The 15,095-nt window shown below is 40.9% G+C and overlaps 1 protein-coding gene across 7 annotated transcripts in view; it reads left to right on the plus strand.

The window, feature by feature from the left end:
• CAST (calpastatin) overlaps nt 1-15,095 on the plus strand; it is a 112,604-nt gene that overhangs the window by 35,324 nt on the left and 62,185 nt on the right. For 2 of the 7 annotated variants that reach the window (XM_077817224.1, XM_077817225.1), the window contains exon 1: nt 3,979-4,114. The exons of the other annotated variants lie outside the window; for them this stretch is intronic. The gene's annotated coding sequence lies outside the window, so the exon portion shown is untranslated. Of the gene's footprint in view, nt 1-3,978; nt 4,115-15,095 lie in introns of those variants that run through there. 7 annotated transcript variants of the gene reach the window in all.

The raw sequence follows: 15,095 nt of genomic DNA on the forward strand, positions 1-15,095 counted from the left end.
TGAAGGCTTTCTTTGCAACCATAAGGGCTAGAAACATTTAAAATCAGGACCTGATTAACTTTTTGTGGGCCCCTCTGGGGAATGATTGTAAAGGGGGCTGGGGGAAAAAGCACAGTGGGACAGGAGCTAGGGTTGGTCCCTGGAGCAAGGGAGGGAGTAAGCAGAATCCTGCCGCCCTCCCACCCACATAGAGTGGGTACCTACCTGGTCTAGCCCATTCTCTTTGTTTCTCTCTGCAGTGAGCTGCCCCTTCTCCCACAGCAGCAGGAAGACAGGTTCTCTTCCAGCCCTCTGGGGTGGGTGTTGGGAGTGGGAGGAAGGGAGGCAAATGTGGTTATTCCTATAACCAGACTTTTAGTTTCCAGTCAGCACTACTAACCGGACACTCAAGTCCCATTTTCTACTGGAGTTTCAAGTCTAAAATTGAATACCTGGCAACAGGGCTGCCGGAAAAGCCTGGGGGAAGGTGAGGGGCAAGCAATCATTTTTAAAAGTGAGAGAGCTAAGCCTTAAAGGGAGGTGGGGTGAAGAGAGCAAGTGGTGGGTGGGCTAGGGAGTGGAGAGGAGCTAGTGGGCAGGGCCATGTCTGTTGTACTGCCCAGGTAGGTTGGAGACTGTGTGGATCAGCTGACACAGTATCCTCAGCCCAGGTGACATGACAGCCAGTGGTGGATTTACAGTTAGTGGGGCCCCCTTGGCCCTGTGCTCAGCTTCATTTTTGGGGCCCCTCCTTGGGACCCAGCCAAGAAAAAGAACAAGTTCTTTTTTTCCTTCATTCTCCTCCTATAAGTAATAGCAAGTAAATGAAAAAGTGAGGTACCTTGATTATTCTTGTAGTCAAACTTATTTTTCTACAGACCGCTTTAAAATCACGGAGGGGCTTGACAGACCACTTAATGATCTTTCCAAATAGTGTATAAAAAAACAACACGTTGGGGTGCTGGGTCGTGGAGTGCTTACCTGGGGCAGCTTCTGTTTGGTGCTAGGGGTGCAGGTGGGAATGGGGGCAGGGTGCAGGAGCTCCTATTTTGTGCTCAGGATAGGGGTGGATTCAGGAGTCAGGGCGGGCAGAAGGTGCGAGAGAGGGGTGCAGTAGTGCTCACAGCAGGGGCATGGAGGTGGTATGCCCAGATTCCAGCCCCTTCCCCAAGGCCCCGCTCCCGCCTCTTCTCCGCCTCCTCCCTGGAGCGTCATGGTAAATCTGGTACTGTTTAAAATAAATACAAATAAAGAGTGCTTATACAATAAATAAATAAATATAAATACAAATAAAGAGCACTGTTCTGTAGCAAGGGATAAATTCTTTAGCAGATAGTGGTGCTGTGGAATACAGGGACCTGTCAATTTCATATTGCCTCCTGGAGCACTGTTTTATAGATTCCAAGGCCAGAAGGGACCACTATGATCATCTAATTTTACCTCCTGTATGACCCAGGGCACAGAACCTCTCCAAAATAATTCCCTGTTTGAATTAGACCATATCTTTTAAAAAAAAAAAAATTCAACCTTGATTTAAAAATTGTCCATGATGGAGAATGCACCATGATCCTTGGTAAATTGATCCAATGGTTAATGACCCTCAGTTAAAAATTTACACCTTATTTCTATTCTGAATTAGTCTAATTTCAGCTTTCAACCGCTGGATCTTGATATACCTTTCTCTGCTAGATAGAACAACCCATTATCAAATGTTAGTTCCCTAGATAGATACTTCAATCAAGTAACCCCTTTCCCTTCTCTTTGGTAATCTAAATAGATTGTGTGTCCTCAGCGTATCCCTGTAAGGCATGTTTTCCAGTCCTTTACTCATTCTTGTGGCTCTTCTTTGAATCTTCGCCAATGTACCAACACCCTTTGTTGAATTGTGGGCATCAGAGCTGGACACAGCTTTCCAGCAGCAGAGTAGACTATTCAGGGAGCACAACACTAACAAACATCAAAGCTGTGGGAATAATAGAGTAGTGGAAACCTCCTTCCTGCGTGGAGCAGCTATCCTTGTTGCATAAAAACATAAGATGTGGTTGCAAATACCAGAGATGGTCATCTTCTATTGTGGAAGAAGGGGCTATGGACTATGCGGAGCACAATAATAGGTTCTCACTGCATTTTTATGCAGTGTTTACATAAACAATATTATTGCTAACACATGAACTCTGTACCTTACTGCAAAGGACAGCACTGTCTTTGGCTTATCTTTGGAAGTTTTGCCCATGTGAATGGGCTGAACGTTTCCCAGTACCTCTTTATGTCTGAAGGCACACTGCCTCAGCTTCTCCACTTTTTGGGACTCTCTTGATTTACCAAAAGTAAACTCTTTTCTAATTCAGCAACTCTTTTCCCTGGAGCTAGATTTATGAGCATACAATATTCAAAATGAAAGTACTTAAATCCCCATCAAGTCAGTACTTCTGGGCCTTCCCTACCTGGAGTCTTTTTCCTGACAACTTAAGGTTTCCTGCTGGAGTTTTCTCACTCCTAGCAGTCTCTGTGGGTTGACTCTCTCTAGGTTCCTGCTGTCCCTTATAGGGGAATGAATTCCTCTGCCCAGCTGGTTCTACTAATTAAACCCCATGCCACATATGCAATGTATTCCTAATTGTATGGGACTGGCCAGCTCCAGGCCTCTGGCCTTTGACAGCATGTCTACACTGCAATTAAAAAACTGTGCCAGGCCAGCTGTGAGTGTCTAATTGCAGTTTAGACATGCCTAAAGGGGAAGGCCATCCAGTTACTGCCTCCTTGTTTCTCCTCTCTGATTGATCTCCACCTTGGGGGTGGAGTGGATGTGGTGGTTTCCATGTTTATCAGACATGTGATGAACCAGAAGCTGATATGAAAGGAGCATTGAAACTCTTTACTTTCAAATAAATAAACAAAAAACACAACTTTCAAGAATTTGATTTTATAAACGGATATGAAATTAAAAAGTAAGTTACTGTTTTTATCCTTGTATCCTGATACCTTTCTGTGATAATACCTTTTTAGACTACCAAATGGGTATACAGCAGATGGATTTATTATACTTACATTTATGGTCACAACGAAATCAGAGCACAGGGATATTATTCAGTGACAATGTGTGGTTATAATCAAATAGTATTTCAGATAACTGCTGTGTGGCTGAGGAACAGGAGTAGCCAGTCAGATTTGGAATTTTGCATAACTGATGCATGGCTTGTTTCAGAATTATTATACAGTCATTATGTCTCTGATTTGCTGCTGACTGCTAGTCCATATGCCCAAAGTACACATGATCCCATCATCTTCTCAGCTTTTCCTCTCCCTTACTGCCCCCAGTTCTCTCTTTTCCTACTTTCACTTCTACCTGATTAAGACAACTCAGTTCAGTTCAGTCCTGTCCTGTGCTCTGATTTAACCACCTCCTGTCTCTCAGTTGGAATTATTTAAAAGTCTTGCCTCCTAAGTACCTCCCTCCTCACCTCAGCTGTCCATAATAACAGTAGTTGCTATTTATTAATTAAGGTGAATTGGATTGTATTGGATTTCTCCAGTCAACACTGGAAACCATAGCAGTAGATAGGACTAGGAGCTGTAGAAACCATAGCAGTAGATAGGACTAGGAGCTGTGCAGAGATGCAGACATTGATTTAAGAAAGAAAAAGGGGTACTTAGTATTAAAGTACCTTTAAAGTATAAAGTACAGTGGGCTCAAATCATTCCTGATGCAACTTGACTGACTTCAATAGAGTTGCATAGAAATCAGGGATGAGTTTTACCTACTGTCATTGTTTATGATAAACCAATGAGACACAAACATTCATATTTCTACAGGCAGTATTTTCTTTTTTCACTTTGGATTAGTTATTTTAGCTGTGGGAAATCTTTACAGAGAGAGCTGCCTTTTACACACTAAAAACCCCACACCCAACAACAAACTAGTAGAGAGGTGGAGCAACTGAGTCTGGTGGGTGGAGGAGCCTCCTATGCCGTGTTAGAACTGGCTGTGTCATCCTCAAGTGAAAAAGGGGGTTGGCCAGGACTTCATTACAACTGAAACCAAGGGCAGGACTGTATGCTGAAACAAAAACAGTTCTGTCATAAGGATCTTGTGCTACAATTAACTAGAAGTTAGACTATAAACCAACTGTACAAAGTGAGTACTGTTTTCTGACTTGCTTTTCTATCTTCTTTTCTCTGCTTTAGGCTAATTACATGATCTGGTTTCTTCTTTTCTCCTAGCAGTGCTCTGAACGAGCTGCTGACCTCTTAGGCTTATGAGATGTTCCTTTTATCTGCGCTGGAGCATTCCCAAACAGGCTGAGTGCACAGTGACTCAGTTCTAAAACTGTCTACTGTGTCCACAGTGCTCAGAGCTAACAGGGGGACAGAGACTTTCCGGATAGCAAGGCTGTTTTTACTCTATATGTGTTTCTGAGTATTTGTTTTGGGGACAGAGTTGCAAAATATACGGTTTATGAGACATAAGCTAAATCGTAAAGGAGGCAGGGAAGGGCAGGGGATTTCATCAACGTCCAAGTTGCTTTAGGTTCAGCTTCTATGTTCCTAGTAACCACAGACATAGTTTGACTTCTTTATTTGGTGGAGGCAACTCCAGTCAGGCCAATGGGCCGGGGGGGTAGAGGGGGAATTTTGTGCCTGCCTGAGGCTTTCAGTTTAGGGAGGCACACCTCTCCCTACCCTTTCCAAACTACGCCCATGCTAGGAACTTAAAGTGCCTTTGTGTCAGAAGCCCATATTTTTTGACGCATGAATGCAAAGTTTAATGTAGTTGTTAAATGTACCAAATATTGCATAGTCAGGGCATGGTGATCTGTACAAAAGTATGTTTTTGTTTGAAGGATGTTTAGGTATTGATATCCATAACAACACACAAGTATTCAGAATAAGTCCATGCCTGACACATGCAGAAGAAACAGAAGCACAGTCATTAAATTGTTTATTATTGTTTCCATAGTAATACAGATGAGATTTATTGTGTAGAATTTGTATGGGTTATACCTAATATTTCTTAGGAATTTTTCATTATATTCATTGTAAATAAAACCACTGATTCATTACCATAAATTCTTTTACTTGGTTTAAAACTCAAAATAAAAAGGATTAATTGAGAAAACAGGCTCCTGCCCCATGTGAGGTTTTCCAGTGGCTGTGTTATACCCACTTCTCCTTTATCTACTTTGAAAGAGCGAAAACAAGTTTACCTAGCACAGAGGTGCTTGAGGGTGAATTTAATCAGCTTTGTTCTACGGTGTTATTGCTTAAGAACTCTACTTTTTCATCATATTTTTGTGGGTAGGGGAGGAAACTTCTTTGTTATAAAAATTACTGGCTTCTCAGCCTTTCTTCTAGATAAAATTAGGATTTGCTTTATAAACTGAAATATTTCATGCCATCTATCCATAACATAGATATTTGATATTTTAAAGAAATAACTGAATGTGCATTCAAGATGAAGTTAATCCCTGTGCAGAGGACCAGTTGAAGGCCTATTGCACTGCTGTGCGACTTAAGTGCATATGCTGGCCATCTGTATCAGGTTAAATTTCACCATTAGATCATATTGGCTTGTACTGTAGCTCTGCATATGAAAGGATACTGTCAACTTGAAATCTAGTCAAAGTTGCAAAAAGTTGTAAAAATAGCTTCAGGTACCACACCTGCCCCTTACTCCCCATGTCAATTTGTATGGTCTTGAGATCACGTTTTCCTCTTTGTGTAAATGGGTTTTCTCTTTCCTCTTGCTGTGTTAAAGACGTACACAAATAACACAGGAAGCTGGGTGACATGCCTCACTCCTGCCTGGGCACCCCCTCCCCAATCCTGTGGGGCTCAGCATGGGCTCACCAGTCCACCCACACAAAGTTAATTGCAGGACTGGGGCTTAACTGACTATGTGGGGAAGAGTGAAATGACTTTACACAAAGGTGCTGTCTAATGCACAAATAAGTTGAAAAATATAGAGAAATATTTTTCTCTAGCAGAGTTAGGGGTTACTCATAAATATCCCAGCTAAAACATTTTCAGGCAGAAGAGTGTTTTCTTTATTCCTAAAGTAGATGGTTTCTCTTTTCTTCAGTAATATGCAAACTGAGGTGTATCTAAGGTGGTATCAGTTGTCCTGTAGCCAGTTGATACAAAACATCACTGTGACGGGTTGGATCAAAGAAACCCCCTTGGAGATGCCAACCGATGTGCCAAGACTACTTCTGCCCCTGCTTTCCGTGCCAGCTTGGGACTCCAGCACTCTGTCTTGTTGAGCCAGACATGCCAGTCTGCTCCAGCACAGACCCAGGGTCTGAACCATGTGCTCCAAAGCTGCAGACTTAACTGAAAGCAACTTAGGAAGTGTTCCTGTCTTTAACACTCAGATGCCCAACTCCCAATGGGGTCCACACCCCAAATAAATCTGTTTTACCCTGTATAAAGCTTATACAGGCAAAACTCATAAATTGTTCACTCTCTATAACACTGATAGAGAGCTATGTTCAGCTGCCCCCCCCTGGTATTAATACATACTCTGAGTTAATTAATAAGTAAAAAGTGATTTTATTCAATTCAGAAAGTAGGACTTAAGTGGATCCAAGTAACAGCAGACAGAACAAAGTGAATTACCAAGTAAAATAAAATAGAACATGCAAGTCTATGTCTAATACAGTATGAAACTGAATACAGATAAAATCTTACCCTCAGAGATGTGTAAGTTTCTTTCACAGACTGGACGCCTTCCTAGCCTGGGCACAGTCCTTCCCCTGGTACAGCCCTTGTTCCAGCTCAGGTGGTAGCTAGGGGATTTCTCATGGTGGCCGCTCCCTTTGTTCTGTTCCACCCCCTTATGTGGTTTCGGCACAAGGTGGGAATCCTTTGTCTCGTGTCCATTTCCCCCACCGCCATGGAAAAGCACCAGGTTTAAGATGGATTTCAGTACCAGGTGACATGGTCACATTTCCTGTGAGACTCCAAGCCTTCATTCCTCCCAGCCTGACTCACTGGAAGGCCTGCCTGCAAACAGAGCCATCCACAGTCAATTGTCCTGGCTGATGGGAGCCATCAAGATTCCCAACCACCATTAATGACTCACACTTTGCATAATTACAATAGGCCCTCAGAGTTATTTTTCATATTTCTACTTTCAGATACAAGAGTGATACATTTATACAAATAGGATGACCACACTCAGTAGATTATGAACTTTTTAATGATTCCTTACAAGAAACCTTTTGCATGAAGCATATTCCAGTTACATTATATTCACACTCATTAGCATATTTTTATAAAATCATATAGAGTGCAACGTCACAATCACCATTTAGTCACAAACACTTAGCTGTGAAGAAGCATCATTCTCCATGTTAGATATGACCTGGAGTTAGAAATCCTTTATCTCTAGCCCCAGTGCAGATGGCCTTAAGGATGAACCATCTCGCCGTGAGATTTCTCCATAACTAGATCTTCATTGTGGAGAAGCTATTGCAGAACTCTAAAGGTCAGTTGAAATGAACTCCAATTATTTGGCCAATTTTACTTTGAAAATTTTTTTCATAAACAAATTCGCTATTTTTGAAAAAATTATATCGGGGGCAAGGTCCCAGAGTGGAGAGGGGGACACAGAAAGCAAGAGTGCTAATTCCATGGCATCATCTTAATGTATACCACCTCTTTCAGGTGGGCTTTGTTGCTGGGAATATAGAAAAAGGGATGGAGTTTGGGGGAATAAATTATCCACAGTGTCCTTACTTCACCTTTCTCAAAAAGCATGGGATTTTTTTCATGTAAATTAGTGTTGAATCCGACCCTGTCCATGATACCCTACCTGTGCTCAGAAACTATTCCTGAGCTGGAGGAAAGTGGCCACAAGGGGGCCTCTGACAGTGATGTTTTTGTGGGACATGTATTGCTAGGAGGAGCAAAGAGTAAATGTGATGTAAATGTACACATAATCCTGTGCCTCTGCAAATCCCTGAAGATCTGAGTTTGAGGCAACTCCCTGCTGCTTCTGCAGGGGATACTGCATGTTTCTCCCTCCCTCCCCTGGTGGATGAATGCCTTAAAAATACGGCTAGTGGAAACCCTGCAATTTCAAATCCCTGGTAGGAAGAAGGCTGTATCAGGCATGATAGGGTCCTAAGAATATACAGATCTTAAATGTCAGTGTTGTATTGGATTCCAAAGGTGGTGTAGACTGGTAGATTGTGTGCTCTGGAGGAATGAACATGGGTTTGGCAGTCAGGAGATCCTGAGCTCTGCTACTGACTTGCTGTGTGACTTTATTTGAGGATAATAACAGACTTTGCAGAGTGTTGTGAGGATTAATGTAATGAATGTTTGTTATACCAATAAAATAAAAACCAGCAGGATCTTATTAAAGGGGAAAAGGCAAAATGCCACATTTATTGTGAATACAGAAAGAATCGTAGTAAGCAGTTAGTTATAGCTATAACATTCCATTCAATTTCGTATTTATTCACACATTCATTCATACACACACACACAGGTTCTGCAAGGTTGTTATCATAGTTACCAGCCTTAGAGTTGCTCGTGCCAAGCCACTGGCCAGGTGGCCTGTCACGAGGAAGGAGCAGGGCCTTGTCAGATGCTCATCTGATGCTCCTGGAAGTTGGTTTGCAGAATCAGACCCCAAAGTTCTCAGTCTATGGGAATTGCTTCATCATGCTGTTGCTGAATCAATCAGTAGATGGCACATTCCTGACGGCTCTATGTTGTTCTTCGGTTCTCCCATCCTTGAGGCTGTTGGGTGGATTCCAGTCTGCCCTCCGAGGGTCCTCTGGGGGTCCTCTGGTTGTTTCTACTTGACGCCTTCTTCGGCCGATGGACACTGGATTCTTAGGCTGGTATCTCCCTGATCATTCAGTTATTATCCACACCAAGCATCCATCCACATACATCCTCTATCTCTATTTTAACCACAATTGTTAACAAAGCGAGATAAATACAACAAAAGGGTGGGGAGTCTCTGTGTGCTGTTTCTGTTGTTACAAAGTATTGCTTTGAGAACAGACTCTGACTTAGGATGTACTAACACAATTAGCAGCTTGTAAGTTTCACACAGAGAGGGATAGAAACAGTAAAAATAAGAGACCAAAAACCAAGAGATCTCTTATTTAGTAATACCGTGGAATTTAAACTTTGGGGAATTAAACTCATTTGTGATTTTAATACAGAACTTCTTTATAAACATGTTGGATCATATTAAAGTGTGTTGAGCATGTGGAGCGCTATATAAATTGGCTGTGTATCATTAGAACTAAGGTGATTATTTTTTAATAATTTTCTATTGGAAATGCTTTGAACTGATATCCTTGACCCTGTCATCTTATAAAAACATACATAGAAACATATGAGCTATTCTGTGATTTTAAAAATGTCTCTTGCTAACAGTAATTCATAGTCAGTTTTTTTGGAAGTGCTAGTCATTATTTCTTCTCCTTTTTTAGGTACTTTTGCAATATAAATATTAAAGTCCACAACCAGGTTCGATTCCATTGTGTTAGGTGATGTACAAGCATAAAAAATACAGTTTCTCTGCCCCAAAGAGCTTACAATCTACAATACAAGATGTAATAGATGGATGAGAGAACAAGCAGGGTAGGTTGGGTTGAGGCAAACAGGATAACAATATAATGTGCATAATTCTTAGTCGGTCAGTAGTAGTGATTATATTTGACTTATGTGTTTACATTAGACAAATAATGTACTTGTGTACATATGTACAGTGTTAATGCACACATTAAATATTTTATAGCATAATTTAAATAAAACATTAAATGTAAGACTTAATTTTGAACTGACAAAAGCATCAAAAAACAGAACTCTTGTCTACTGCTGGGTTTTGTACCCATTCCTCAGAAGCTTCTAGTGCTGGCCGCTGCTGAGACTAGTTACTGAATTAGATAAACAGTTGGTCTGATCAGGTATGGCAATTCCTGTGTTCCAGGACATCATTTGTAAAGTTTTAAAGCACGACTCCAAAGAAGCACTTCTAATAATAATGAATGATGTTAGAACTGTGCTAATGATACCGTGTCTAATCACAGTTGTTGCTAATACAGTTACTGTAGAAGTGGCAAAAGTAGCTTCCTTTTCTCGCTTTATTTTGTTGGCTATTTTTCTCTTTAAATTCTGTGCAGATAACCATGGCTTCTGAAGCCTTGCTGATTTTTCATCTTTGGTAGCAGATGTCTTTGTCACATAGCACATGAGCAGTTCCTGTTACCTCAGTGGTAACATCCTCCTGCCCCACTTTGAGTCGGAGTATCTCTGCTGATTCTTGTGAACACCAACTGACCATTCTGAATTTTGCCAGATTTGCTAGAAATGTTGGAAATTACTTCTCTTAGAACCTAAATCTTAAGGTGTCTAGTTATGTGTGCAGTTTTATTCTGTTGGGCTTTCTTGTGGCTTCTACAGACTGCCCAAATCTTTCTGTAATACAGTATTTTTGTTTCATGTCTCCTTGAGAAATGTTACAGGCTTTTTGTACTAATCCTTAGCAGTGTTCCAGATTAAGTGACACAAACCCAACTGATTGTGGCATTTTAAGATGATGCATGATGGCCACCCACACTTATTTCCTGAAAGTAAATTCTTTTTCCTGTTTGCAATTCATTGATGCAGAAAGCACTTTGAAATATTTTGATGTTGTTAACTATCATTTCTGTAATATTTTTTGTAAATAAAGTAAGTATTTAGCTACTTCTTATCAGGGTGGATTTGATTTAAATCATCAGTCAGGAAGACTTGATTTAATCATGGTTTTCTACATAAAAGTGCATTCTTGTTGGTTGTTATAATCTTAATACGTATTCTTCGCAACTCGGAGATAGATGTAGGTTTCATTTTTAGAAAGTACACACTATACATTTTTAAATAGTGATTTGTTTTGAAAACTTTTCAGATTAGTTTTACAGCTACATCAGAAAATGAGTGATTGTTTAGTTATTTCATTTACCAAAGTTAATTGAAGCAGATATTTATGAAGTCATTGGGAGGTGAACTATCTCCAATTCAACAGGTTAATCATTAATATTTGCCATGCTGTATTAGGAGGAGAACATCACCATACCGACATTTTTTACTTAACTGAAAAAACAATGTTAAGTATTCTGGATTTTTTTCTTCAACAGCAAACATATAACATTTTAACAAAACAAGCATATGTCTCGTGCTTCTCACATTTATCTCCAGACTTCTTCTCCTTGTCCAGATCTATTCCACCCCCAACAATTTTTTATTCGTTGAACTTTTTGAAACTTTGCACTTTTAGAGAGAGGTAAGGGATTGAGTCTGTACACAAATTTGCGGAGGGACAGTAGGGTTGAGGTCTGTTTATTTTTCGCCTCTATATATTATTTAAAAACATTTTTGCTGTTAACAAGCGTGTTACCTCTGGAGACGTAAATCCACAGTTTGAGAACTGCAAAACTAGGCATCTCTGATGGTATCTTCTAGACTGAGCACTGAGTCCCATTGGGTAGATAGAAAGATTAACCTAAATAATCTATACAGAGGCCCCTGGAACCTCATAAGATTGGGTCCCTAATCCCAGAACTATTGGAACTCATTTACAAAACTTTTCTTAAACATTACATGAATATATTGTCTCATATTATAGAATTAGAATTTATAATCCCTATTCCATGATAAGATATCTTGAGCTATAATGTAGCTTAATTAAAACTATCTTTAGATAGTTTTTTCCCTCAAAAATCCGATTTAAATTAAAAAAATCCGATTTTTAATTTTTTTAAAGAAGATCATTGATTTTTATTCATCCTGCTTCTTATAGCAGCACACAGTGATGTTCCAGGGTAATCTCTGACTTTTTTGCTATTGCATGAATTAGAATTGCTTTACTGTAGATAAACCAGATATTTCCAATACTTGCAGGTGTAAGATGTTAATTGAAGCTGGACTTCAGTTGAAAAAAAGTTGAAAATATGACTGTGTATGTTTAGAGTTGCTTTGATATTGAGGGTTATTTGCAGGTATTCCGTAACTATTATTATTGTTACAGATTTCTACAGCTGTTTTTGCTGTGGCAGCTTGCGTAGCTATTACAATTATTACAAAGAATAAAACACAAAGCAAGACATAACAGAACTGTTACCCAGTAGCTTGTCCAAATAAATGTCTTGCATTGTATCCTGAAGATGTTCAGACTTAGGCTCTTAGGGGAGAGCATAAAAAGAAATGATCTATGTGATAACTCCATTGAAGTCAAGGGAATTATAGAGGGATGACTCAACACTTTTAAAATGTGCTTTGACTCTGAGTACTTCCTGTGGATTGAGCCTAAGAAGTAACACATTGATCAGCATGCTTTGTGGCCACACACAACTTGACACTTTTTTACATCACTGTTCATGAAAATGACAAGAAAAAAGGAAATCTAAGTAATAATTTGAATGAAATGCACAAAGAATTAAATTTGAAAATGAAATATGTTGTAAACTTTCAACAGGACAAAAGAAACCTTTTGCAATTAAACAATGCAAATGGAATTTGGTACTGAAAAATGGTCTCTTGGAGAATTGGATCTATGATGCAATTTTATTTTTAACTCTACTTCAAGCACTTAGTGGAAATGAAGTGGTTTACAGGCATGTATTCATAAACTGAGAGTAGAGGATGAAGTTCACATCAGGCACATGCTGGCTTGCTTTCCAGACCACTTCCAGAGTACTTTCAGTAATCACAATGCAGTTTTAAGCAGGAGCTGTTTTCATACAGAAGAGGTGTAGGGTGAGCGGTACTAAATCTTTCTATACGACTGATGTTTTGGTTTAGGTCTGAGTTGAACATATTTCAAAGAAACAAACAAACAAAAAAACCCTTTCCTCTGTTTTTAATTTAAACCAGGACTGTGGATAGGGTGCCAACTTTCTGATTGCACAAAACTGAACATCCCTGCCCCACCCCTTCCCGAGATACCGCCCCCTCACTCACTCCATCCCCCGTCCCTCTGTGGCATGCTTTCCCGCACCCTCCCTCACTTTCACTGGACTAGGTCAGGGGGTTAGGGTGCGGGAGGGGTTGAGGGCTCCGGCTTGGGGTGTGGGCTCCAGGGTAGAGCCAGAAATGAGAGGTTCAGAGTGCGGGCAGAGGGGTTGGGTGTGGGCTCTGGGGTGGGGCTGGGGATGAGGGGTTTGCGGTGTGGGAAGTGGCTCAGGACTGAGGCAGGGGATTGGAGTGTAGACTCAGGGCTGGGGCAGGGGATTGGTGTGCGGGCTCAAGGAGGGAGTTAGGGTGCGGGAGGAGTCTCTGACCTGGGGCAGGGGGTTCAGGGTGCAGGCTCCAGCTGGGCAGTGCTTATCTCAGGTGGCTCCCAGTTGGTGGTGCAACGGGCTCAAGGAGGGAGTTAGGGTGCAGGAGGAGTCTCTGACCTGGGCCAGGGGTTTCAGGGTGCAGGCTCCAGCTGGGCAGTGCTTACCTCAGGTGGCTCCCAGTTGGTGGTGCAGCAGGGCTAAGGCAGGTTCCCTGCCTGCCCTGGCTCCGCGCAGCTCCCGGAAGTGGCTGGCATGTCCAACTCCTAGTGCAGGGGTGGCCAGGTGGCTCAGCATGGTGTGCGTTGCCCACACCCACAGGCGCCACCCCCGCAGCTCCTATTGGCCGTGGTTTCCGGCCAAAGGGAGCTGCAGAGCCGGTGCTCGGGGCGGGAGCAGCTCACAGAGCTTCTCTGATTGCCCGTGCACCCGGCCGCTTCCAGGAGCTGCGCGAAGCCAGGGCAGGCAGGGAGCCTGCCTTAGCCCCGCTGCACTGCCGACAGACTTCTAACAGCCTGGTCAGTGGTGCTGACCAGAGCGTCCAGGGTCCCTCTTCGACTGGGCATTCCAGTCGCAAACCGGACGCCTGGCAACCCTAGCTGTGGAAATGTGGTTGCTCTAAGGAAGATCACACTAATACAGATCAGTAAGGCTTTTCATATTTATGTACCTTGTATCTCCTGTGATTGTTTAGCAAAAAGATTAGAAAGTCATTTAAGTGCAATAAGCTAAATTCACAGGTTAGTTGGTGTAACTTCCTTCCAACATCCTGGGTATACAAATGTATACCAGGTTAGGCACACGGTGCATTTATACATTATCTTTTGAATTTTGTCCCCTGAATCCAAGGGAGCATAAAGGAGTAATCCAAAATACAAAAAGGAGTAAATAAAAAGATGTTAAAATAGGTTTCCTCTATTTTAATATAAAACTGCATTTGAAGCCTGGGTTTCTAAATTATGCCTGGTTACTCTACCTTATACCTACCTATTTTATGTTGAAATTGTACCTCATTCCATATTACCTCTATATTTGACTGAATATTGTTTACTGTAAATATACCAAAAAACCTTGTTTCAAAATCCAAATGGTCAGAATTTTAAAGGAGGTAAATTACACTGATTTAAGCTCTGGGGCTTTATGTAATTGGTTCAAAATCAGGATTTTAAAATAAAACAAAATAAATGCAACCTTTGTGACCGTTTTAAGATCTAAAATCTTCAAATGAAATGTCAGGAACACTACTTCACCAGTGGCACAAAACCTAGCCTTGGTAGGACATGAGAGAGATGTTTAAAATCCCATCATTCTATTAATCAGCTTGCTTGTTTTTCCCCACTTGAAATCAGTCACGTTTTATCAAGTGATACCTCACAAACCACAGATGAATAAAAATTATTGTTTTGTACCATCTGAATGCTGAGCGTCTCTGCTTTCATGTGATACAGTGTTAATCTTTAACTATTGCAGAACTTCTATTGGCTGCTAAAATAATGAAATGTAATATTTTATTAAAATTATAGTCCAAATGTAAGAAATCAAGAGAGAGAAATGATATAATTCTGATTGCTACGGTCTGATATGTTATCGCATAACAGGGTTGGAAGAACTTTAGCAGTACCTTAAAAATGCTTTATGGACCAGTGATCTTTTCCAAGCCTTGATCCTGGACAGAGGTCAGAAAGGAGAAAAAAAATCAATCTCAAACTACTGCTTCCAAATAAATTATGTTTTATCTCGAGCAGCCTTAACATAGTTAAATCATTTAAAATCAAATAATACTAAGTGAGGTACTAAAGTTACTCAAGAAATTCCTAGTACTCTTTATCAACA

This window comes from Eretmochelys imbricata, chromosome 5, assembly GCF_965152235.1.
Source record: "Eretmochelys imbricata isolate rEreImb1 chromosome 5, rEreImb1.hap1, whole genome shotgun sequence".
Classification (NCBI taxonomy): Eukaryota; Metazoa; Chordata; order Testudines; family Cheloniidae; genus Eretmochelys; species Eretmochelys imbricata.